This window comes from Canis aureus, chromosome 28, assembly GCF_053574225.1.
Source record: "Canis aureus isolate CA01 chromosome 28, VMU_Caureus_v.1.0, whole genome shotgun sequence".
In the NCBI taxonomy this organism is placed as follows: Eukaryota; Metazoa; Chordata; class Mammalia; order Carnivora; family Canidae; genus Canis; species Canis aureus.
Window position 1 is genome coordinate 5,612,200 of NC_135638.1, and position 26,386 is coordinate 5,638,585.

Below are 26,386 nucleotides of genomic sequence, written 5' to 3' on the forward strand. Positions count from 1 at the left end.
CTCAGAGTATGAAAAGTGGGAAACATGGAAGAAGTAAAAATAACTATTTCTGTGAAAACCAGACAAGCGATTCATAAAATGAAAGAATGTAAATTATGACACCATTTACCTAAAACAGGGGGAGAGGAGTAAAGAATAGGTTTAAACTTAAGCAACCATTAACTTCATATGGACCGCTATATGCAAAGCATGTTTATACAAACTTAATGGTAACTACAAATTAAAACAAAGTAATAGATACACAGAGAATAAAGAAAAGGGAATCCAGGTGTATCATTAAACAAAGCCAGCAAACCATGAAAAAAAGCAAGAGAAGAAAGGAACGGAGAAAAACTACAAAAACAACCACAAAACAAGTAACGAAATGGCAATAAATACATATCTATCAATAATTACTCTGATTGGCTCAGTCAGGTAAACATCCAACTCTTGATTTTGGCTCAGGTCATGATCTCAGGATGAAGCCCCACGCTGGGCTCTGCATTGAGCATGAAGCCGCCTTCAGATTCTCTTTCTCCTTCTCACTCTGCCCCTTCCCTCTCTCACTTTCCCACTCTCAAAAAAAAAAAAAAATTACATTGAATATAAATGGATTAAAAGCTCCAATCAAAACACATGGGGTGACAGAGTGGATTAAAAAAAAAGATCCATCTATAGGCTGCCGACAAGAGATTTGTTTCAGACGTAAAGACACCTGGAGACTGAAAGTGAGGAGATGTAAATGGATGTGAAAGGAAAGCAAATGGATGTGAAAAAGAAAGCCAGGGTAGAAATATTTATATCAGACAGACTTTAAAACAAAGATGGTAACAAGAAGGACACTATGTAATCAATAAACAAGACAATCACACAAAAAGATATAACAATTTCAAATATTTATGCAGCCAATACAGGAGCACCCCAGTACATAAAACAATTAATAATAAAGTAACTAATTGATAGTAACAAAATAATAATAGGGGACTTTAACACCCTACTTACAGCAATGAACAGATCATTTTAACACAAAATCAACAAGGGAACAGTGGCTTTGAATAACACAGTGGACCAGATAGACTTAACAGATACATTCAGAACATTCTATCTTAAAACAACAAAATACATATTCTTTTCATGTTTACGTAGAAAATTCTCCAGAATAGACCACAAGGCACAGACAAGCTGGAACAAATTCAAAAAAGATCAAACTCATACCATGCATCATTGCTGACCACATGCTATGGAAAATCAATCTCAAGAAATCAACATCTCAACCTCAAGAAACAATATCAAGAAAAAAACTGGAAAGACCACAAATACATGAAAGCTAATTACATGCTACTAAACAATTCAGGAGTCAACCAAGAAATCCAACAAGAAATCAAAAATTACATGGAAACAAGTGGATATGAAAATACAATAGTCCAAATAAAAAAAAATACAATAGTCCAAAAATCTTTGGGATGCAGTAAAAGTGGTTCCAAGGGAAGTTTATAGCAACACAGGCCTACCTCGAGAAACAGGACGCTGGGATCAAGACATGAGCCAAAGGCAGACATTTAACTGACTGAGCCACCCAGGCACCACAAATTGGTGAATTTTATGGTATTTTATACTTCAAGTTATTAGCACATCTGTATTTTTAATGTTCTAAAAACAACTATGTGCTTATTTTTAATTAGGTATTTGGACTTAAAAATGCATGCATATTACCATGTCCATAAATATTCATTTGCAATATAATTTTTAATGGCTAAATGGTATTTTTCCATTATATTCATCATTTATTCATTCAATTCCATACTGTTGGACATTTGGTTTATAACAAATATTAGAAACTATTACATGAGGAAGATCCCTTACAAATATACTAAATTCTTTCTTTAAGCAAATTTCTAGGAGTTGAATTATCAAGCATTTGTAGTCTTCAACAGATATCACCAAACCCACCCTCCAACACGTAAAGTCCCATTATTGTGTTTGAGAGTGTTCATTTTTCTGTGTTTGTGAATAATGGACATTACTAAACTTTTTGATTGAGAAGTATATATTTTGGTTTCAATTTAATTTATATTGCCCATTGTTAAGCTTGAATATTCATAGAATATAATTTACAGTATGTGTATTATACACACGTGGGGAGAAAGAGAGGAAAGCTCCTTTGCATTTGTAAGTAGATAATTCAATTCATTCCTTTTCTATATATATCTCAATAGTGATATGTTTTGTACCAGAACAATCTAGGAAATTTCAAGAAATAAGCAACTTGGCATGCTAGAAATGAAATGGGCTTTAAAATCAGAGACTCAAATAAAATCTTAAAAAAAAAAAAAAATAGGGGCAGCCCCGGTGGCTCGGCAGTTTAGCACCTGTCTTCAGCCCATGGCTTGATCCTGGAGACCCGGGATCGAGTCCCATGTCGGGCTCCCTGGATGGAGCCTGCTTCTCCCTCTGCCTGTGCCCCCCCCCCCACCCTTCTCTGTGTGTGTGTCTCTCATGAATAAATAAATAAATAAAATCTTTAAAAAATAAAATAAAATAAAAATAAAATCAGAGGCTCCAGTTTCTTATTCTTAAGAGAATCAATAGGAGAGTCACATGAGCAAGGCTGCATAGTAAGAAGCTCTGAACCTTCCTTCCTTCCCCTTGCAGAGACAATGATTTAGCAACATGTCACAGACAAATCCAAAAACTACTCACAAGTCTCCTGCACTTTGGGCAAACATGAAACCAGGCTCACTGCAGCCAGATTTCCGGACGCCTTCTCGTCAGAGACCTCAGCCCAGCACAGCACCAACTGGATCAGGATTAGCTACAGGTTTTCTCACTGGAGAGAAGGGATTGGTTTGTGTGTCTAGCAACACAACTTTTCCACGAGGACTCCCCCAAAGGCCTGGCTTCTGTCTTGCCAGCCCTGGAGCTCTCACAGCCCTGGCACAATCTAGCCACCTGCTGAAAACTGAAATGGTGGTTTGGGCTGGTAAATGCCATAAATCCTCCCCGATGCTCAGCACAGATTGAGAAGATGGAAATTCCAGCTCTCAGCCTCCACCCATAGGGGGAAAGAGTTGTTCCCTTCATCTAGCACTAAAACGTCTCCAGGGCTGCTCAAAATAGTTATTCGAGTTGAAATAAAGGAATACTAAATAGCAACTTTATAGCATTAGAAACTCATTAATAAAGGTAGATATAGAATCCAGAATGCTGCATTACTATAACGGTGATAGGTAAGTCACTTTTAATTCCAGCATAAAAGTTAAAAGTATTAAAATGTAACTGTAACTAAAAATACATTAAAAGATACACCGTATGAATGCATATAAATTGTGACAGTAACAACATGTGGGTGGGAGAGAAGTTAAAGTGTAGAGTTTTGGTGTGTGATTAAACTTATCTATTTAAAACAGTCTGCTATAATTATAAGACATTTTATGTAAGCCCTAAGGTATCCATAAAAATTATACCCATAAAAGTCACACAAAGAAAAAAGCAAGCAAGCAAACCCTATCAATACCAAAAAGTCAACAAAATATAAGGGAAGACAGCAAGAGGAAAAGACAGACAAAGGAATAAGGCTAAAAGAAAATAACAAAATGGCAATCTTTCCCTATTAATGATTGCTTTAAACACAAATGGAGTCAACTCTCCAATAAAAACACATCCATTCAGCCTGAATGGACGAAACAAAGCAAAACATACAAGATGTTCTCTACAAGACATTCATTTCAGTTTTAAGGACACACAGAGCCTGAAAGTGAGAAGGTGGAAAAATATATTACGGACAAGTGGTAACCAAAAGAGAGCAGGAGTGGGTACACGTACACCACGCAAAATAAACTAAGTCAAAACCCCTCAGGAGACAAAGGATATTACAGAAGGACAAAACAACCAATCCACCGGAAAGAAATAATGGTTATAAATGTATATACATGCAATATCAGGTCACCTAACTATACGATGCAAACACTGACAAAACTTAAAAACAGACAAAAATACCAGGACACTTTAATAACCCACTTTCTAAATGGACAGAAGACTCACACAGAAGATCAATAAGGAACCAGAAGATCCAGACCACATTATAGATCAAATGGTCGTAACAGACATATGCAGAACATTCCATCTAACAGAAGAATGCTAAAGTTTATTTAAGCGATGAGAGACATTACTGTTCTTCTGTTGAAGGCGGAGGGTACACCCTCTGATTCTGGGAATATACCTTCTTTTTGCCACATGCTATTTTCCACTGGACCCAGAATTAATTAAGCCTTTAGTACAGATCATATGTTGGAACACAAAGGAAATTTTCATTTCAAAAAGACTGAAATCACATCAACCTTTTTAACCACAATGGTGGAAAATGAGAAATTAATAACAGGAGGAAAACTGGAAGACTCATAAATATGTGGAACTTAACACACTCCCAAATAACCAATGGGCCAAAGTAGAAACAACAAAAAAATAGGATTCCCAAAAATGGACATACAACTTACCAAAACTTATGGAATGTAAAAAAGCAGTACAAAGAGGAAAATTTGTTGCTAGAAACGCCTACATAGATGACAGGTCTCAAATAAATAACCTAACTTTATACCTCAAAGAGCTAGAAAAAGAAAAAAAAAAAAAACAAGCTATGCTTAAATTTAGTAGAAGAAGATAATAAAAATTAGAGCAGAAATACATGAAATAAAGGATAGCAAAATAACAGAAAAATTAACAAAACTCAGAACTGATTTTTTTTTTAAATTCATGAGAGACACAGAGAGAGAGGCAGGGACACAGGCAGAAGAAGCAGGCTCCATGCAGGGAGCCCAATGTGGGACTCAATCCTGGGTCTCCAGGATCAGACCCTGGGCTGAAGGCTGGACTAAACCGCTGAGCCACCCGGGCTGCCCAGAATTGATTTTTTTAAAAGAAATAAATTGACATTTGACTAGATGAGAGAGAGAGAGAGAGAGAACTAAAATATAAAACCAGAAACAAAGAAGAGACACAATGGATGCCAGAGAAATATAAAGGATCCTAAGAGACTACTATGAACAAGTATATTCCAAAAAATTGGATAACCTAGGAAAAAATGGATAAATTTCTAGAAACATACAACCTACTGTGAATAATCATGATGAAACAGAAAATCTGAACAGGTCTATAACTAATATGGAGATTGAATCAGTCATCAAACACCCCCAACAGACACAGGTTCAGATGGCTTCATGGTGAATGCTACCAAACATTTAAAGAAGAATTAACACCAAGACTTCTTAAACTCTTCCAGAGATTGAACACTAATGAACACTCCCAATTTATCATACGCCATGACTAAGTGGGATTTATCCCTTGAATGAAAGGATGGCTTAATAGGATAATCAATTAATATATCACATTACAGAATAAAGGATAAAAATCACATGATAATCTCAATATATGCAGAAAAAAATTGAGTAAATTCAATACACTTCCATGATAAAAACTCTCAACAAACTAGCAATGCAAGAAAAGTACTTCACAACATAATAAAGGTCATACTTGAGAATCCCACAGCTGACATACTTATTGTGAAAAACGAAAAGCTTTTCCAAGATCAGAAACTAGGCAAGAATGCCCAATCTTGCCATTTCTACTCAGCATAGTACTGGAAGTTCTAACGAGACCAATTAAGGCAGAAAAAGAAAATAACAGACATCCAAACCAGAAAGAAAGAAGAAACACTGCCTCTGTTTGAACACAATACGGTCATCTATATTAAAAGCCCTAAAAAACTACCATAAAAAAGAAACCATTAGAACGAATAAGTACATTCCATAAAACTGTAGGATACAAAAACAACATATAAATAACAGTTGCATTTCTATATACTAACAAACTATCTGGAAAGATAGTTTAAGAAAGAAAATTTAAGAAAAGATTATTAAGAAAATAATCCCTTTTAAAATATTATCAAAGAGAATAAAATACCTAAGTCATAAACTTAATAAAATACTTAGTCATAAATTTCACCAAGGAGGTGAAAACTATAAAATAACTGATTAAAGAGAGTAAAGCAGTTACAAATAAATGCAAGGATATCCTCTGTTCCTGGGCCAGAAGATTTAATATTAAAATATCCATCCTACCTAAAATGATCTGTAGATTTAATGTAATCTCTTATCAAAAGCCCAAGGACATTTTTTTTTTACAGAAATGAATTCTATAATTCATATGGAATGACAAGAGGCCCTGAATAGCCAAAGCAATGTGGAGTAAGGACAACAAAGGCAGAGGCATCAGACCCTATGAATTAAAAATATACTTAAGATTTACAGTAATCACAGAAATCAACTCAAAATAGTTTTAAAAGCTTAAATATAAGACCTGAAACTGTAAAACTCCCAGAAGAAAACACAGGATAAATGTTCCATAATCCTGATCTTGACAATGATTTTTCTTTAGATGTGACATCAAAAACACAGGCAACAGAGATCCCTGGGTGGCGCAGCGGTTTGGTGCCTGCCTTTGGCCCAGGGCGTGATCCCGGAGACCCGGGTTCGAATCCTACATCGGGCTCCCGGTGCATGGAGCCTGCTTCTCCCTCTGCCTGTGTCTCTGCCTCTCTCTCTCTCTGTAACTATCATAAATAAATAAAAATTAAAAAAAAAAACACAGGCAACAAAAACAAAAATGTGGAAGTGGGACCTTATCAAATAAAAAGTTTCTGTATACTGAAGAAAACAGCAATGGGAAGGGAGAAAATACTTACACCGCACATATCTGATAAAGGGTAAATCTCTAAAGCTTGTAAGGATAACAGCAAAAAACCTTATAACCCAATTTAAAAACGAGCTAAAGACTTTAATAAATATTTCTGCAAAGTTGACACATCAAAAACCAAGAGGTAAATGAAAAAAAAAATGCTCAATGTCATTAAATATCAGAGAATTGCAAATCAAAACTACCATATTGCCTGAGGATGATTGTTATTTAAAAAAAAAATCAACCCAGGGGAACCTGGGTGGCTCAGTGGTTGTGCATCTGCCTTTGGCTCAGGTCATGATCCCAGAGAGTCCTGGGATCGAGTTTCACGTTAGGATCCTCACAAGGAGCCTGCTTCTCCCTCTGCCTGTGTCTCTGCCTCTCTCTTTGTGCATCTCATGAATAAAATCTTTAAAACAAAAAAAACAAAATCCAAAGACACTAAGTGTTGGCAAAGAAGTGGAGAGATTGGAACCTTTGTATACTGTTGGTGGGAATGCAAACTGATGTATCAAGGCAACTAGTATGGAGGTTTCCCCCCAAATTAAACAGAACTACCAAACTACGAAAAGATCTCACTTTTCAGTACTTAGTCAAAAGATTTGAAATCATGATGCTGAAGAGCTACCTGCACTCCCATGTTCATTGTAGCACTATTCACAACAGCCAAGGGATGGAAACAACCTAAATATCCACAGGTAGACGACTGGATAAAGAAAATGTGGGCTGACAGTGGAATATTATTCAGCCTTAAATTTAAAAAAGAGGAACTGTAACATGTGATAACGCAGATGAACCTTGAGAATATTTTGGTAAGAGCAATATGCCAGTCGTGGAAAGATAAAGACTGCATAATTCCATTTATATGAAGTATCTAAAATAGTCAAATTCAAAGAATCAGAGCGGAACAAGGGTTGCCAAGGGCTGGTGGGGAGGGGGAAATGGAGAGACAGTAATCAACAGGCTCTAAGTTTCAAGTTAAGCAAGATGAATAAGCCGCGGAGATCTGCTGTGCAGTGTTGTACCTATAGTCAATAATAATATAAGGTACATTTAAAGGTTTAAAAGGACTGATTTCATGTTAAGTGTTCTTACCACGGTAAAATACACATAAATAAGTATGAAAATAATAAAGTTTGAGAACCCCGAACAAAGGAAACCTTTCCAAACCTCTATGTTCAAGTGATTTTCACCACATAAGTGTCTTTTTCTTCTTTAAACAAAAGCTTTATTTTCAAGCTCATGGATTAATCTTTACTTGGAAGAAAAGGGAGAGGATAAAATATGTAAAGGAGTACCTTTTATTTGCTGAATATCCCTTTGTAAATATAACTGTGAGGGTGCATTAAAGAAGGAAATAAAATATACCACCTGCTTTTACAGCTGTACAGATTAAAAAGCTTTCATTCAACACTCAGGTAACATGAACACACACAAAACATAAAGAGTGCAAATAAGGTTTTCGCCAAACACTAAATACACATAGAGCTTGCTAAATGGGGAACATTCTCAACCTCCATTAAATGTATAGGACTACTAAAAAGTCTCGCTTTGAATGAGAGATATCTAATAACGATAACAGGGTATCGTCGGTTGTGGTGGAAAACAATATTCGGGATCAAAAAAATCACTAAATTTCATGAGCAATCAGAAAATCATTCAAAGACAATACATTACAGAGCTGGAAGGGATCACTGAATCTAAATTCCTCCTTTCTGAAATGGGGTCCACACACAAGAAGTATAGCTTGCTCCAGGTCACAGAACTCTTCTAGACTAGACTAGAATACAGGTGTCCCTTTCCTTCTGCCTCCCATCAAAAAGTGTTTAAAACACACACAAAAAAGGCCCCTTGATCGTTCCTGGGTCCGTGTTAAGCTTCTCTGGAGAGAAACAGCAGGTGCCAGCCTCATGAGGCCATGAGGGACAGAGGCTCTTGATTATAACACTTGTGCCCCTAAGAGCACTGCTGGAAGGAAACCTTTTCAGAACAAAAAAATAAGCAATTAAAGAAGAGGACATATATCATCTAAATTGCAGCTGTATTTCTCTTTAAGCAGACAGTAGCAAAAAGAGCATAATTTCTTGATCAGAGACACTTAGATCACATTGGCCTCAGAAGGTTTTTTTTTCCGAAACATTCACAGCCTCCAGGTAAAGATTTATAGAAGCCTATCCTGCAATTAGTATCTCTAGGCTGACAGTTATTTAATTTATAATTTCCTATTCCTCTTTCATATTTGATAGGTTTTTTTGTGTGTGTGTTCCGTACTGAATCCCTCAAAAACTTTAATACTGAAATGTAAAATTAAGATTCTAGGAGAAATAAATATGTTATAGCCTCAGTACTCATCAATCTGTCATCGCTGAAATAAAACCATTCAAATATTCAGAATGATTAAAGTACATTTATACGACTAAAAAAAAAAAAAACCCAGGAAATTGATGGAGCATAATTAATTCACTTATTATATAAACAACAAAAAGCAGATTTCAAGTAGGTACTTTGAGCTCCAGGCCTGGAGTAGTATAAAAAATGAAAAGACTAAGACGGTGATAAAAAACTCTGACAGAAATCTTGATTATTTCTTAACAAAAGGATTCATTTTAATCAGAAGCTTAGGTTTTGCTCCTTTGCCATGGCAACAGATGTAAAATCCTGTACCTGGAAGGTTACAACGATAATCTGCATTATGCTCACCAGAGGCACTAAACTGTGTTAACAGTTTAGTGATTGGACTGGAAGGAACTAATTGGAGTATTTCTACCCTGTTTCAAATAATATATATATTTTTTTTGAGGCTGTGATTCTAGAGAAGACAGTCTTGGCCATTAACTCACAGTAGGACTTTAGGTAAGTCCATTAACTCACCTGTGTTTTTTCCCCCTCAAATCTATGAAGTGGGAACACTAGTCTCAGCTTTCATCCCAGAAACGGGCTAGGTCTGTTGGTCACTGACTCATCTAATGCTGAATGCAAAGAAAAGAACCATTTTTTTACTTTTTTTTTTTTTTTTTTTTTAGACAGGTGGAAGAAATTCTCCCATGCGTGCTCTACCCTCCTGCTATAGGACCTCAAAAAAAGTTAAGGTGGGGAGCCGCAGAACACACAGGGTCATGGTCATTCTGCTCCATGCATCCTGACCTTCGCCCGATCCATGACTGTTCCCACTTCAACACGGGAGGACTGAGGTCAGCTGCTTCACTGTGGAGCCACTATTTTCTCATTGAAATGAAGAAAACGACTCTATAATTAAAAAGTGGAAAGACGAAGTTAAACTCTTCAAGAAAAGCAGGGGAAAGTTTTTATTCCTTCTGATGCACCTCATTAGCTACTAGTAGGAGCTCAGAAATCCTGGGGCCCCATCCTCGTCCTCTCAGCAGGCCTTCAACCACCTTTTGCTAAGGTATCAGATAACAAAGATGTTATTAAGTCTTTTTCTTCCCAGTGACATTTGCTTTAAAAAAAACTTGTAAACACCGGAGAGTCTTAAAGAATGAAAAACCTTTGAGACTTAAAAGAAATGGGTATTTAAAGATGAATTTTTCAAGAATTCTCAAATCCTTGTCCATGTTCTGAAGCCACACTTATGGGGCAGGCACGGAGGCGCCCCAAGAACCAGCTGATGGGGTGTGCTTAAGTGACAGCCTGCTGGACCTGGGGGGCCCCTCAAGTGCTCCTGCTGAGGCCATTCTCTCCAGGTTACTCCCAGCCCCTGACGGAGCACAGGGAAGGTTCAAGAGCTGGGCCCCTTCCCCTTCCCAAGATGTGGGCTCCCAGCTGGTCTGGCTGGGACTTTCTTGGCACTTCTTGCCGGGCTTTCCTGTCTTTGTCTAGGTGACAGATCTGCATCGCCCTGTGAAGGTTCTTCCCGCAACCCCGGCTTCCTCTTCCCTCTTCCCTTCATGGGGAATCTCTTGAAATCCTAATTCCATCTTGGCATCTGCTGTCCACGAACTAGCGAGGACTCAGTACCCCATAAATATTTGTTATGCCGGATGAAGAAGTCTCAGGATGAACCAAGTGAACTCTTAGAGGAGGTGAAGAGATAGGTGAGGACCTAGATCTTAGGCGCTAACGTATCACTTGGCAGGTGCTCGATCATGAGTGTCTTGGGACAGTTGGGCTAAAAGAGGACTTAGGTTAATGTATGCTCAGTGGCTGGTTTTGTATTAAATGCTCAGTAAATAGTAGGTATCCCTATTAACAAGAATTACGATGGATTCCGAGTGAAAAAGTCAGCTGGGAAGGAGACACTGACGTCATGGATGACACAAAGAACCAGGCAAGAGAGCAGGTCAGATCGTGGTCCAAGCAATGCTCTGGGCTCAGCCACTGGGTACAGCTGGGAATGCCCTGGAGCTGCTACTTCTATTGAAGCTTTAAGGCTTTCCAGGAAATGTTCAGCTCTAGGTGGCCCCAAATACTGATTTTGAAGAAAATTTTGAACAAAAATCAAAAATTTGATTTTTCAGGGTTTTACAGGTCCCTAAGTGGTTAATATAATGTCTGACTTCAGTGAAGTTGGGGGACTAGCAGTAACAATCCATTAGGGCTACTGCTCCAGGTCTAAAGACAAGGCTATGTTTTCAATTTGGATTTGGGGCCCCAAGTGGAGAAGGATGGAAGAGGGGTGAGAACAGACAGGATATTGGGGTGAGACCCTGAATCCTTCCTATCTGAACTTATTCTCAAAGAGAAGTCCCAGGTTTGATTAAAGAGGCTTTCTAGGTGTCGGACAGCATGTTGAAGCCTCACTCTTTACCTCCTGAAAAACAGTAGAGGTCATAACTAGGGGCGCCCCTACAGACTACTACAGAGGATACAGGGCCTGCAAGGAAACAACCACCTCATCCTATAGCAACAGTGATTTAAAAAGGAATTATTTTACACCAACTGATTATTCTCAAAGCCATCTAAATCATCGGTCAGCGCGGACTTTCAGAGGGCAGCTCCAGATCCCTCAGTAAATTGAGCCTACAAGTGAGAGCGTTCACTACATGCACTGTACTTGCCACAAACCTAATTAGTTAAGTCACATACGAGTGTCATTTTTGAGAGGTTAATAAATCCATCCATCCTCTCCCCCGAGTACCAGGGGTCAACTTTCATTTGTCTATGCCTGATGTGAGCTGCTGCTTTTTGAAATGCAATGAACTTTCCGAAGAATTGGTAGGTTTTCTTTTTTCTTTTAAGCATAAGATAGAATTACATTTCGGCCTTACTGAAGCATACACTCTGATAACCCGAACATAATTAGAAGATCTGTTACACCCGACCAGGTATTTAGCCATCTTAATTCAATCTGTTAGTGAAAATACGGGAGTCAGATCTGTTTTATTCATAATTTTGGGCAGCCCGGGTGGCTCAGCGGTTTAGCGCCGTCTTCAGCCCAGGGTGTGATACTGGAGTCCTGGGATCGAGTCTCCCTGCATGGAGCCTGCTTCTCCCTCTGCCTGTGTCTCTGCCTCTCTCTCTCTCTCTGTGGTTCATGAATAAATAAATAAAATCTTTTTTAAAAATTCATAATTTTTCAGGACCTAGAAAGGTCATACCTGATACCTACACACACATAAAATACATTCATCATATGCATAACACCCCCGGCAGAGGTTGAGGCAATGCTCTGTAATGACTATATTCATATTATTGCAATCGAACCCTGAATATTAAAATTGGTTTTGTAGGGACTCCTGGGGGCCTCAGTGGTTGAGCATCTGCCTTTGGTTCAGGTCGTGACCCCGGGGTCCTGGGATCGATTCCTGCATCGGGCTCCCTTGCAGGGAGCCTGCTTCTCCCTCTACCTGTGTCTCTGCCTCCCTGTCTCTCTCATGAATAAATGAATAAATAAAATCTTAAAAAAAAAAAAGTAAATAAACCTGGTTTTGTTAACCAAATGGACTGCGGCACCAAGCTGCCCAGACAACAAGGACACCGAGGCATTCAGTTTCTAGAACTTTCTGGATGTCAGAGCTGCAGATCAGAGGTGGGCGTGCAGTGCTCTCGCATCCTAACCGCTCCCGCGTCCATCTCCGCAAGATCTGCGGGCACAGGTGGCACCGGGCTGCCCGGGTTCGGCTTGAGGCGGCAGCCGGAGCTTCCAGCCTCGCGGGCTCCTCGCTAACCCTACGGCGGCTCCTGTGGGGCGGGGGGGCGGCCCGGGGCACCTGCGGAGGGCAGGGGGGGCGGCGGCCGGGGGCACCTGCGGAGGGAGGGGGGCGGCACGTGGGCACCTGCGGAGGGCGGGGGGCGGCCGGGGGCACCTGCGGAGGGCGGGGGACGGCCCGGAGCGCCTGCGGAGGGCGGGGGGCGGCCCGGGGCACCTGCGGAGGGCGGCCCGGGACACCTGCGGAGGGCGGGGGGGGGGGGGGGGCAGCACGTGGGCACCTGCGGCGGGTGGTGGGCAGCTCGGGACACCTGCGGAGGGCAGGGGGCAGCCCGGGGCACCTGCGGAGGGCGGGGGGCGGCTCGGGGGCACCTGCGGAGGGCGGGGGGCGGCACGTGGGCACCTGCGGCGGGTGGTGGGCAGCCCGGGGCACCTGCGGAGGGTGGTGGGCGGCCCGGGGCACCTGCGGAGGGTGGGGGGCGGCCCGGGACACCTGCGGAGGGTGGGGGGCGGCCCGGGGCACCTGCGGAGGGCGGCCCGGGACACCTGCGGAGGGCGGGGGGGGGGCAGCACGTGGGCACCTGCGGCGGGTGGTGGGCAGCTCGGGACACCTGCGGAGGGCAGGGGGCAGCCCGGGGCACCTGCGGAGGGCGGGGGGCGGCTCGGGGGCACCTGCGGTGGGCGGGGGGCGGCACGTGGGCACCTGCGGAGGTGGGGGGGCAGCCCGGGGCACCTGCGGAGGGCGGGGGGGGGCAGCACGTGGGCACCTGCGGCGGGTGGTGGGCAGCTCGGGACACCTGCGGAGGGCAGGGGGCAGCCCGGGGCACCTGCGGAGGGCGGGGGGCGGCTCGGGGGCACCTGCGGAGGGCGGGGGGCGGCACGTGGGCACCTGCGGAGGTGGGGGGGCAGCCCGGGGCACCTGCGGAGGGCGGGGGGCGGCTCGGGGGCACCTGCGGAGGGCGGGGGGCGGCACGTGGGCACCTGCGGCGGGTGGTGGGCACCCCGGGGCACCTGCGGAGGGTGGTGGGCGGCCCGGGGCACCTGCGGAGGGTGGGGGGCGGCCCGGGCACCTGCGGAGGGTGGGGGGCGGCCCGGGACACCTGCGGAGGGTGGGGGGCGGCCCGGGGCACCTGCGGAGGGCGGCACCGGGGCACCTGCAGAGGGCGGGGGGGCGGCCCAGCCACCTGCGGAGGGCGGCCTGGGGGCACCTGCGGCGGGTGGGGGGCGGCCAGGGACACCTGCGGAGGGCGGGGGGGGCGGCCCGGGACACCTGCGGTTCCTGCTCTTCTGAAGTGGGCTTCCTCGGTGTTGCCCCCCCCCCCCCATCTCCGCAGGCTCCGAGGCCCTGGCTGTGCTCCGGGGCCGCCTACAGGTGGGCGGGCAGGCTCCGCAGCTCCCGGGGCTCCACGGGCGGCAGGAGGGCAGGTTCTGCCTAAGACCATCCGTTTTGATCCTATTAAGGAGGCGGGGGCTGCCCAGGAGCCGGGTCTCCCTGACAGTTGTTCCTCTGTATCCTTACGGATTAACTTCTGTTGGGTTTTGCTCATTCGGTCATTGCCTGACAGGTGCACCTCCATCCAACCAGGTCTCTGCCCCTGAGGGCAGTGGGGTGCATGGCCCCGAGGTAGCAGGTACCCCTAGGTACTCACCAGACCGCAGCTCCCCCCACAAACAGGCCCGTTGGCTTCAACTCTTCATCGGGGGCTTATAAGGCGGTGCAGGGGGTAGCCTTAGGATGAAGTGGAGTTTCATGAAGCTGAAGTTAAGGGGATCAGAACACCCAACTTCTACTTGATTATTTCATTGGAGGATCCACACCCCAAAATTTTACTTAGATTATCTGTCAGCTGTTCCACCTTGTAGAAACAAAATGTTTGGGTCATCGTTCTAAGAAATAATCCCTAGCTCCATAAAGCCCCAGACCGCACGCTTAGCAATATTTTCCAATAAATGAATAAAGACTAAAAGTTGGGGAAGACCCTGGAAGTGACCCTAACTAGTCTCTCTTGACTCCCTACAGTGTGCCACACGTAGCGACAGACACCCCGTATGTGTCACCTTACTCGGTGCCGCCCGCACCCTTGGGAGGGAAGTACAGTTATTCACATCCTGCAAACGAAGAACCAGCAGCACAGAGGGTCACCCGGGCACACACCAGCAAGTAGCAGAGCTGGGATGCAGGTACATATTACCTGGTTCCAAAAATTGGTCTTTCCAGAGACATCTCTGCAGGTATCCTGACTTATATAGTTGGGGGGGGGGACCGTTTTCCACTTGTTACTATATCAGGGTGACCCATGCAGAACTCAGAGACAGAAATAACAAGGAAATAAAAGTAGGTTTCCCTTTTTCCCGGTATGATGTATTTTCCTTCCCTACTGAGAGAATCAGGCTGTAGGTATCAAGAGCAATATTAAAAATACTTTAAAAATAATAAATAAAAATTAAAAAGTAAAAATATTAACGTGGGGGGCAGTCCGGGTGGCTCAGCAGTTTAGTGCCCGCCTTCAGCCCAGGGTGGGATCCTGGGGACCGAGGATCAAGTCCCGCGTCAGGTTCCCTGCATAGAGCCTGCTTCTCCCTCTGCCTGTGTCTCTGCCTCTCATGAATAAATAAATAAAATCTTTTAAAAAAATATTAACGTGGGGGGAAAGTGCGTGGAACTATTAAAAACCTACGTAAACGCTATCAATTCAATTTATAGGCTATTTTGTGCTATGTCTTTTTTCTTCCTTGCTCTTTAGATTATTACCATGAAAATGAGGCTTCTGTTTCTAAGAAACTCTAAAAATATTTCTCACCTGCACCTACCATGTTCTGCCACATTATAATCTTGGTTACAGTTCTAAAAATGTCAGAACAGAAGATCGTGAACTGAAGATGTGTCACAGACAAACACATTTGAAAGACAAGTTTGACATAGTGGACTGAGGGGGAAAAAAATTCCAACTGTGAGAAAACTTGATCATGACCTACAGCCTAAAAAAAAAAAACTCATGCTTTATAAAATACAAAATTGTACGAGCACCATGATTAAAACTGCTGATTCCTGGGATCCCTGGGTGGCTCAGTGGTTCGGCGTCTGCCTTTGGTCCAGGGTGTGATCCTGGAAACCCAGGACTCAAGTCCGTTGGGCTCCCTGGGTGGAGCCTGCTTCTCCCTCTGCCTGTGTCTCTGCCTCTCTCTCTCTCTCTCTCTCTCTGTGTCTCTCATAAATAAATAAAATCTTTTAAAAAAAGAAAACTGCTGATTCCTGTTTTCTAGGGCTCCCTAGTTGGCTACAAGGTACACCTGCTTGCCGGGGAACCGGACTTCCTCTGGCACAAGTGGAATCCAGGGTGGGCAGTCCTCATTCCAGGAGTTGGTAAATTCAGAAAGCGTATGCTGCTGCCCTAGACAAGGAATCATTCCAAATTTCAGAGACAGTCTTCGGTGGGAATTCCACACACCTGTTCTCTCCTTGCCTCCTCTTAGTCCCTTGTAATGGACTGTGACTTTGGCCAACTTGTCCAAAACTGGACCGCCGGCACCGAGCCCCTCTCTTCTTTCAGATGACTCATGCTCAGCAGTAATCTGCAGTATATCCTTCCCTCTCCTGTAAACTAATATATAGTAAAAACACATTTGCTGAGTAGCTTCAGTGGCCCCAGCACCATAAGATACTTCAAGACACTGGGGTGATAAAGTGAGAACTGATAGTGGCCATCAGTGGGGACACCTGAGGTGCTTTGAGAGCAGTTGACTCCCCTTGGAAGCATGAGGAAGGAGGCTTCCCAGGGGAAGCGACATTTAAGCAGAGTCCTGTAGCATCACCAGGAATATTACAGGACCAGCCAGATGAAAACCAAGCAGGTAACTGGAGCTCTGAGAAAGAACCTGGGAAGGTCAAAGGAATTCATCCACTCAGAAGGACCACTGCATAACAAAGTCCAAATGGGGTAGAGACTGCGAGGGATTCAGAGAACTGTAAATGGCTAAGCGTGGCTGGGACAAAATCACCCAGCACTGGCAGGAGGTGGGACTAGAGAGATGAGCAGGGGTAGCTGATGGGCAAGGAGAGCCCAGTTTTTGGTGTTATGTGTTCTGGGCAAAGCATCTGGACTTTCTTCCTGAGGGCAATAGGGAGCCATTGTAAGGTTTTAGCCATTTAGGTTTTAGAACAGGGGAAGTCTTATTTTGAAGGAAATATGTCTCATCCTGTAGGGTTGAGTGAGATGGACAGACGACACTGGAAGCAGAAAAATTCACCCTGTGTCTGTGGCAAAGAATCCTAGTGAGAATCATGGCGGTTATGCCTCACAAGGCCCAGAGAGGAGTGGAAAGAGGAGAGAGAGGATGATGGATGGGAGCAATATTAAAGAGAGAAAATTGCTGGAAAAGATGAATGATTCAACCATGGGGGATGAGTGTGTCCTCTTCAGATCTTTGTTGCCTTCCAAATGGCCCTTTTATTGAGGTGATAGTCACATAGGTGATTTTTCATTTATAAGGTTTATTGTCATAATATTTTGACTATTGTATATATTACAAAAAATTTGATAGATGGCATCTTAGTGATTTAATTTTCTTAAAAGCTAGAAATCATGAGGATAAATGTCTCCTAGAATAGCTATGGTTCATATATGACTGAATCATAAGGTAAATCAAGATACATCTCTCTCTCACACACAAGCAAGATAACACCTGCGAGTTAACCCTCCACCTACCATGATTTCATTTAATGCTGATTTTCAGATGTAGAAAAATGACCTGATTATGTGAAGAAGAGTGATATTCTACATATTTTGATATTCTTGAGAAAAACAAAGAAAAATCTTTACATATTTTCTAAACATTTTGCCTAATTGTGGTTTTGTTTGTTGTTGAAAACCAAAAATTCTTGGCCTTTATCCACTACTCCTGGATCACATAAAAATATACTCCACTAGGGAAACACAGCGCTGGCAATGCTGGCTTTGTTTAACTCATTTTGACTGATAATAACGAAAAAAGAATTAGATCAAGAATGGCATTTTTAAAAATGAGCAAAGTTCTTAGTTCCACTATACATTTTCTTAATGTGGAATAAGTAATGCTGTTAAAAACAGTGGAACTTCCTAGAATTCATAAAAAATGACCTAGATTCACATACACATAAATATGCATAAAACATGCATAACTTCTCTTTCAAGGAATAAAGATCAATATTATGACTGAAGTCAACATTATCCTAACTTTTGAGGTCATAGTTGGGAAATTTAAAAAAAAAAATGTATAAGTAAGAGCTCACTGAATTGACCCACAGGTGACCAACTCCATTCTGTCAAATTTTCAGTGTCCCTCAGCTGCTGCACGATTGAATTCTAAATTTCCCAGCCAATTTGCCTTTCAGCCTGAATACCCACCGGCATCCAAAGAAGCTTTATGCTTCCCAAACACTGTGTTCCCCAAATTTGCATGAAAATACATTGTGTTGCTCACATGTGCTAATGTTCACTCACTTTCCTGAGAGGGACTTCCATTCCCACTATATTCTAGAAATCTCTGCCCATTGACTTGCTTTCTAGCCTTTGAAGTTCAGTTTAAATGCCATTTACTCCTTGATAACTTTCCAGATTAGGAGGACAAAACAATGCTTCCCTGTTCTCTATTCTTACAGTGAGGAGTTTGAACCATTTCTATCCAATCTACTCCGAGCTCTGTGCTGCAGATAGTCCCGCATTACCCAATTCTGCTGGGGGGGGGGCGGGGGGGTGTCTCTTGAGACCAGTGTCTAAACCTTGTGCATTCTTTTCCATTTCCCAGCATGGCATTTCCACTGAGCCAGTGACTGAACCGAGCCTTTCCTAAGAGACATGGATTCGCAGTCATTTAAAAAACTGGATTTCTGAAAACTAGTATTTCCAAAGTACTTTTAAAAGGCTTGTTGGCGGTTTGGCGCCTGCCTTTGGCCCAAGGCGCGATCCTGGAGACCTGGGATCGAATTCCAGGTCGGGCTCCCGGTGCATGGAGCCTGCTTATGTCTCTGCCTCTCTCTCTCTCTCTCTCTGTGACTATCATAAATAAATAAAAATTTAAAAAATAATAATAATCCTAAAAGGCTTGTTGTAGAAGAGTCATCTTTACTATTCACTCAAAAAAAATGTATTATCTCAGTATACGTGCTTCAGCTCTATGGGTGCCTATCTCCTTATGCATGTATTTGCATATGTGGCTTGAGGTTTCCTTCTAAAGGTAAAGCATAGTTGATTCTATTTTTCAGCATTCCTGATATTCAACTAACACAAGGAACGGACATGAAGGCCAGTTTTTAAAAATCAATTTGGTTTCTTTTAACGGAGGCAGATGTTAAGAGGGAAAATAAAGATTTCCTTCCACCATTCCACTGCACATGTGCACACACACAGTTAAAGGCTGGCTACTACTTACTGGTGGTTTTATTTTTTTTTATTTTTTTATTTTTTTTACTGGTGGTTTTAAAGATAGGAACATATATTCTTTGATTCTTCCCTTGGAGAACTGGAGTTTAACTTTCCTCCCCCTGGGTGTGGGCTGGACCTTCTTCTAATGAACAGAATGTGATAGAAGTGATAGGATGTTACTGCCAAGATTGTATGATAATGTAGGATAATCTTAGTCTCTCGTTTTAGTTGGTTTCTTTGCCTACATCTCTTGGTCTCTCTTTGTGAGGACTTGCTCTGGAGAAAGCCAGTTGCCACGTATAGGAGCAGCCCTGTGGAAAGTTCCACGTGAGGAACTGAAGCTAACTGACCGAACATGCCAACAGCTGCTAGGAGGTATTCCTCAAGCACCTTCAGATGTCTGCAGTCCCAGCTCACAATTTGACTATAACCTCATGATAATCTGAGTCAGAATCACCCAGTTAAGCAACTCTTAAATTCCTGACCTTCACAAACTACATGAAATAACTGCTAATTTACGGGGAAATTTGTTACACAGCAGTAGATAACCATTGTGGCTAACAAGTCTAAAAATATTTTTTTTCCTTTTCTTTCCAACCAAACAAGGTTTTTGTTATCTTTTCAAGAAATTGGCTAGAAACTCTGATAGCTTCAAGCCTAGAAGGTCTAGGAAGGAACTTAGAGGGCATTAGCTTGAGGTTTTTGACCTTGAGCGAGTTACCTAAACTTTTTTGGCCTCAGTTTCTTTATATACTTACAGGAACAAAGCGGAACTTACCTAATAAAATATTAGTATAATAAGTATACAAAATATTAGTATGATAAGTATACTAAAATCTTAGTATAATAAGATACAAAAGTATTTAGTATAGTTTTTGGGAAGTGGTATTTGCTCAATAAATGCCAGCTATAGTATCATTACAATTTGGTTCAAAAAGAAAAGCTAAAAGGTTGCCCGAGGAGACATTCAATCTCACAGAGTAATACGGAGCCAATACCCAGTCAGCTACAGGTGTAATTACAGAAAACAATCTGCTTCCCATACCGCCAGAAGTCAGGCCACTTGCAGGGCAGCTGGTAGTCTTGAAAACTAAATATGATCCATAACAGAAATTCAAACTGCATTTTGTCCAAGTCCAAAGAAATCCCAGGAGTGTGTCACTTTTGAACCACACCAGCGATCACAGACCACACCACAAACGACAACCTCGTGGGGCTATGAGAGCTACAGACCGCGTGCCAGTACACAACCGTCAGATGGTTGACTAAATCCTTCCACAGGGGACAGACAAAAAAACAAGTGGCCAGGAGCTCTCTCGTCCTGAAGCCACATAGGAAACACAGGTGTAACACCACATTCATCTTGTTTTGTACATGCTACTCAAAAAAGGACTTGGGCAAAAATAAATAATCCTCAAATAACATTTAGTATTCCTTGTTGTGCAACAGCAAACAAGAAAGAGAAAGAACGATGACATGATGATAATTGATGCCTGTCAGATCGAGAAATACAACACAGACCAATTTTTAGTCTCTCCCTCTGCACTTTTCCACTTCAGGCAAAAGAAATGAGGCTTTTCAGATTTGATTCTCATGACAGAAGAATCACATGCTATGCTGTGTATCCCCCTAGATATGTCTGCATGGAGGTCTCCTTCCCTTATTTAGCTTTGAACAAAGATCAGTCCTTTAGAGACAGGGCTATAGCCTCATGAAGACAACTGTAGTTCAGAACTTATCCTGAGGCCAAATAAACTAGCTTTTCTATTTAAATAGTGTATTTTGTACTTCGTTAGGCAGATACTTCACTCCCAATTTGTTAGAAATTAAGCATACCAGCCAGCAATCTAAGAAAGATGAATTTTAAAAAGATTTCCATAAGAAGATAAACAGCTATTCAAAACCATAGGTACATGACACACAATGCAATAATTTCTTACTATAACTTATTTCTGGTTGGGGTGGGAAAAGGGAGCGGGGTTGGGAGGATTATCTGAAAATAGAAAGTGATCCTGAAAAAAAAAAAGTATTTGTAGGGATCCCTGTGGATTCAGGGGTATATTGGAAATTTACCTGGGGTCTCTGACACCTATCTAGAAATTTGTTGGATTTTTTTTTTTAAGTCTTGTCAAGATGATTTGCAGGATCACCCCTTGATTTTTTTACACTCATTCAAGAAACAGTAAATAAGGTGAAAAGTGACAAACTGTAGGCAGTGTGACCTGATCCTGACCACTGATAAACCATAGCCTCTTCTGAACACGACTGAGGGCCTCTGACAGAACCAGTCCCCAACTACCCACTTACAAGGTCAAAGAAGGGCTGATACCTATAGGCCCTTCTCTCTTCCTTCTCTCTTAAAATCCTGCCCCTTAAGTTGAGGCTCACTTAAGTCTCACCTCCTCCCTGACTTTTAGCTGATCACTAAAGTTAAACATTGATCTCTCATTTTTGAATGCCAAGTTTATTCACAGCCCGATGTACCCACCAGTAATTAAATACATTTTTAGTAACTCTATTATTCATTTTTTCCTCCTCTGATAAAAACGGAGAACCTGTTAATATATTACAAGTTTAAGTTTGTAGTATTTTGTGACAACTTTTAAAAAGTTTCAGTTGGTATTGTGGAAAATTATCTTGTTCCTCTAAGACATAAGGTTTTAAAGTGTAGAGTCACATTTATTACGGCCTTGCAGCAGTGAAGAATCGGAAATCTTACATAACAGGCATAAGGTGCACCTTCAAAGTTCAGATCAAAAAATGGGAGAAGGTGAGTCAGAAAGCTAAAGACTAAGTAGAGCGTTGGATTCTGCGGGAGACGGAGGGATGGCTTGGTTCTTCCAGTAAGTGGCAATGGATTTCAAAGCTAGAACCCATAATATCAGCAAAGGAAGATAAATAATATGTCACAGAGTAGCTACTTTAGATGGCAGCTAGCCCAGTTACCAAATTTATATACCAAAAAAAAAAAAAAAATCACTTTCCATTATACCACCAATATTAAGTTAGGGATATGGAGAGGCGGGCCATTTATAAAACCAACAGAAATATAAAATATCTGTGAATTGATCTAACAAGATGTGTTTTGAAGCTAGATGAAGTATCATAAAAAGCTTAATGAGACCTAAAAGGAAGCTTGGATAAATGAAGGATGTATGCAGCTGCATGGGAAGGCATATTACCAAGATGGCAGTTCTCTTAAAATTTCAAACTTAATGTAAATCCATAAAAATTGCCAGAGAATTGGGAAGCAACTATAAAACTTATGTATAAATGGAACACAGAAAAAACAACTCTGTGGAAGAGAAGAACAGTGAGGGTAGATTTGCATTCTCATGCTTTCAATATACCCAAGTATTCAAAAATTAAGACAACATGCTAATAATACTAGACAATATAGTTTTATAAGTGGAACAGGACAATGAGCTTGGGCATAGGCTCAAGTAGTGAACAAATGAGAAATGTGGCATTTTAGTGAGCGGGATAAGAAAATGGAGAAATAGGGCAGCCTGCGTGCCTCAGCGGTTTAGCGCCGTCTTCAGCCCAGGGCGTGATCCTGGGGTCCCGGGATCGAGTCCCACATCGGGCTCCCTGCATGGAGCCTGCTTCTCCCTCTGCCTGTGTCTCTGCCTCTCTCTCTCTGTGTGTCTCTCATGAATAAGTAAATGAAATTAAAAAAAAAAAAAAAAGAAGAAAGAAAGAAAATGGAGAAATAGTGTGGGAATAGTGAGCTATTTGGGAAAAAAAAAATCAGGTGGCTCCTATTTTGGCTACTTTCAGGTCCTTTATAAATCTACCCAGAGCTCAGAAGGCCACCAATATTTCTGCTTATTGATCTCCAGTACATTAGCCTTCCTTTTAAATAAAAGTTAAATATCTTTTAGTTGACATGGCAGGTAACGTCCTTTTTTAGTTAACATCGGTTCTTCTGATCACAACAGACTATGCATTTCAAAATGTATGAGCTTCCTTGCCTAGAAGTCTACTTATACACCATACATATTTTAGTGTTTAATTATTATTTTAGCATTTAGTTATCTGCTTCTGTCTATGATGTCTTTCATATATTCTTCACATATTACACAAAGCTCTGTTCATTTGCCTACAACAAAGTTAAAAATAACCATACAAGATAGAAGTCTCCAGCCTTTGCTGATCCACAACTAAACCCCGAGGAGCTCGATCGTTTCAAAGACCCCTTTTTTTTTGTGCCATGATACAACTTGGAATTGCATACTTGCAATATGTTCCATATGGGACCACATAAACCTTAAATTAAACATTTTCAAGTGAGAACTGGGTTTAAGTCTCACTCACTTTATGATAGTAACTCAACTAACTACCTTATGACTCGGTTTCCACATTTTTGAAATGAGTATATTTTTATTTGCCTGACATTCTTCACCAGGGGCTTATGAAGAATAAATGAAATAACGCGTATCGAAGGACACTGAAGTCTCCAAGGCACTATATACACTCTAGTTGGCATCAACTGTTATTCCTCATTCCTTTTTTGTTCAGAGCCACTCAAGCCCTAAGCTGTTGTCTGGTAACTTGGCTCAGGGAAGTCAGGTCAGCGGCCAAGAGTTTGGCAGGGTCCCAGCAATGGCTAGGAAGAAATACTGATGTGGTTGCCCGGAGGGTGCTGATCCAAGTCCCGAGAAGGACTCGGCTTCACTGTGAGCTGGGGTTCCTTATCCTCCTACCCACCAGCTGATGATCTTGCCTCAATCACCTGCACCATCGTCTGAGCCCTCCTAGTAAACCTCAAAGTGGTCTCTTCTCACCTCTAAATTGTCCCCTGAGTCATACTCACATGACCTGGGTCGGCTCTCTAACCTCCGTTTTGCCCTTTCCCTCTTCAGGCAGTGGTGGCAAGCTCCTCTGCCCAGGATTCCTTACTCTGAGTCAGCACATACGGCAGATTCCTTCAGGACGGAAAGGTGGGTCTTCTAGAGAACCAGGTCTCCCCCCACCAGGGAAGACTTAACACATCGGCCTCTCCAAGGGCCTGGGGTTCTTCTTTGCCTGCACTGAGCACAAGTCTGGTCAAGGCTGAAAGGAGGATCCTAAAGCACAGGCCTCACACGGGGCTTCCCTCTTACTGGGCCAAATTTGCAACCTCCAGATACTTTTCTCCTACTCCCCGTGGCTCTAGTCTCTACCTCCTCTTCCCCCAATACACTCACATAAAAGACACATCATTTCATTTTTTTTTTTAGACACATCATTTCAAATGGGATGTCAAATACACTTGTTTTCCTATGGTTAGCATGAAGTCCGAGAATATTTTTCATTTTCATGAATACGTAAAAGGATCTGTCTGCCTTCTATGAGCTATGAGGCCGTTGTCACTATTCCGCACATGGGACTATTTCAGCACCTACAGTTTTAAGTTTTTGTTTTTAATGATAAATTCTACATAAAACTGTAGTAATTAGTGATGGTTTCCCTAGACAGGAATTCCGAGACCTACTGCGATTTCTTCTTCACAGAAGAACACACACACACACACACACACACACACACACACACACACACACTGGCTTTTCTCAAAAATGAAAAAAAAAAAAAGATGAGTTTTAACAAGTGAAAGGAATACAGAGCCCAGGGAGCCCAGATGCTAAATATAAGAGAAAGATGGGAAGATTAAAAAGAAGGTGTCTACGGATCCCAGATTTAGGAAGCAACGGAAAAACAGAAGCAACGATGCTAGGACTCAAGTCTATTTTTTTTTTATTTACTTTTTTTTTTCTTAAAACAATTGAAGATTATAGAATGTCCTTGTTTGAAAAATAACTTCCGGGTGAAAACTACAAAATATGTATACATTTTAATTTTGGATATTTTTTTCCAGCTTCCCTCGCCAAGGTGAAGTAATTATTCACACCCTAAGGGATTATTTTAAGAACGCTGCTCTTCACTTTCCTCAGGAACATTTCCTTGGTGAGCCTTACCAGTAAAGGCTGAAGGGAATCCAGAATTCCGTAGATGCTTATGTAAATGGCACAAGATGAATCTGAACTTCAGCATCAGAATTCTACATTTGTTTTGAGATCACGAGCACATTACATACTAACAACGTACGTTAGCTTCTCACCCCATTGTAGAAAGAGAAATATAACATTTTTTTTGGTGACATCCCAAAGCCAGACAGGGAGTTGGCCTTTGAGCTACTTTCAAATGACCACTTAGTATTTGACCTATGGTGCTTATTTGGAAAAAATATGCAAAGTGCAATCATCCAGGTAACCCCTGGGGACCTAGAGAACGGGTTAGGTTAAGGGACCAGGAGGAGGAAGGATGCAGAGGTAACAATGCATCCGTCCTGAGTCACCTCCTGGGGCTTAAGTGAAGCAGCTGGAATCCATTTTCTCCATTCTCTGACGCAGCAGACAGATGAACTGCACCAACGGCTTGCATTTCACTTTTCATAAAAGCCTAGAACAGTCAGCCCTCCCTACCGAGACAGGACTTTTCATCTGGGTAAAAATACAGAGAGATTCTCAAAAAGAAATGCTGGATCGCTCACTCAGAAGGGTTCATTGTGCTAGACAGTATGGAGAGGATGTCAGTCAGTCCAACAGTGGCTTGAAAAAAAAAAGAAACTGTCAAACTCCTGCATTTCACTCATCTTTGAGCTATCGCACAAAGAGCCTAATTTTATCTTTGACCATTTAAACGAAATCTTTTCGTCCTTGATTAAGCAAGATGATTACACAGATCAAATGCATTTTTAAGGGTCGTTGTTAAGAAGTAGGTTTTGTGCCGGAGACACCAAAGTAACAGGTGGATCTTGATTTAAATCCCACAAAGCCTCGCTGTATTAATTCAAAGAACACGATTTTAGTTTAATTTGCGAGAAAAATGAGGATTATGTAACTTGCTTTTCCTTCCCGCTAAGGGATATCTGGACACTTCTTAGATGGATGGAAGGGCAACTTTTCTTCCAGGAGTAAACTTAGCTTTCAGAGCTCTATGAATATCCATAGAAGTCAATCTATTTAACCAATCAATAAATTTTGGGGTACTTTTTATCAGGCTCTGTGTATCCCAGAAAGGTACTGCCCTTCTCCCTCTTTACAGACAAGGAAAACAAAATACATGGTTACTCATTCTGATCACTGCCAGCAGGCACAGGAGACACTCAGAGAGAACCTCTTTCGCTAAG

General features: G+C 42.0%; 1 protein-coding gene and 1 long non-coding RNA gene across 4 annotated transcripts in view; one reads left to right on the top strand and one right to left on the bottom strand.

Annotated features, from left to right (window-relative positions):
- The window catches only part of NECAB1 (N-terminal EF-hand calcium binding protein 1), a 185,766-nt gene that overhangs the window by 66,246 nt on the left and 93,134 nt on the right, over positions 1–26,386 (bottom strand). The gene's annotated exons all lie outside the window — the stretch shown is intronic.
- Positions 13,772–15,867, top strand: LOC144300166 (uncharacterized). Of its 3 annotated transcripts, none has more exons than XR_013366765.1 (3): positions 13,772–13,807; positions 14,835–14,995; positions 15,559–15,867. It is a non-coding gene; the product is annotated as an uncharacterized LOC144300166 (long non-coding RNA). The 3 variants fall into 3 exon arrangements; XR_013366764.1 differs by lacking the exon at positions 13,772–13,807 and adding an exon at positions 14,086–14,186; XR_013366763.1 differs by lacking the exon at positions 13,772–13,807 and adding an exon at positions 14,218–14,399.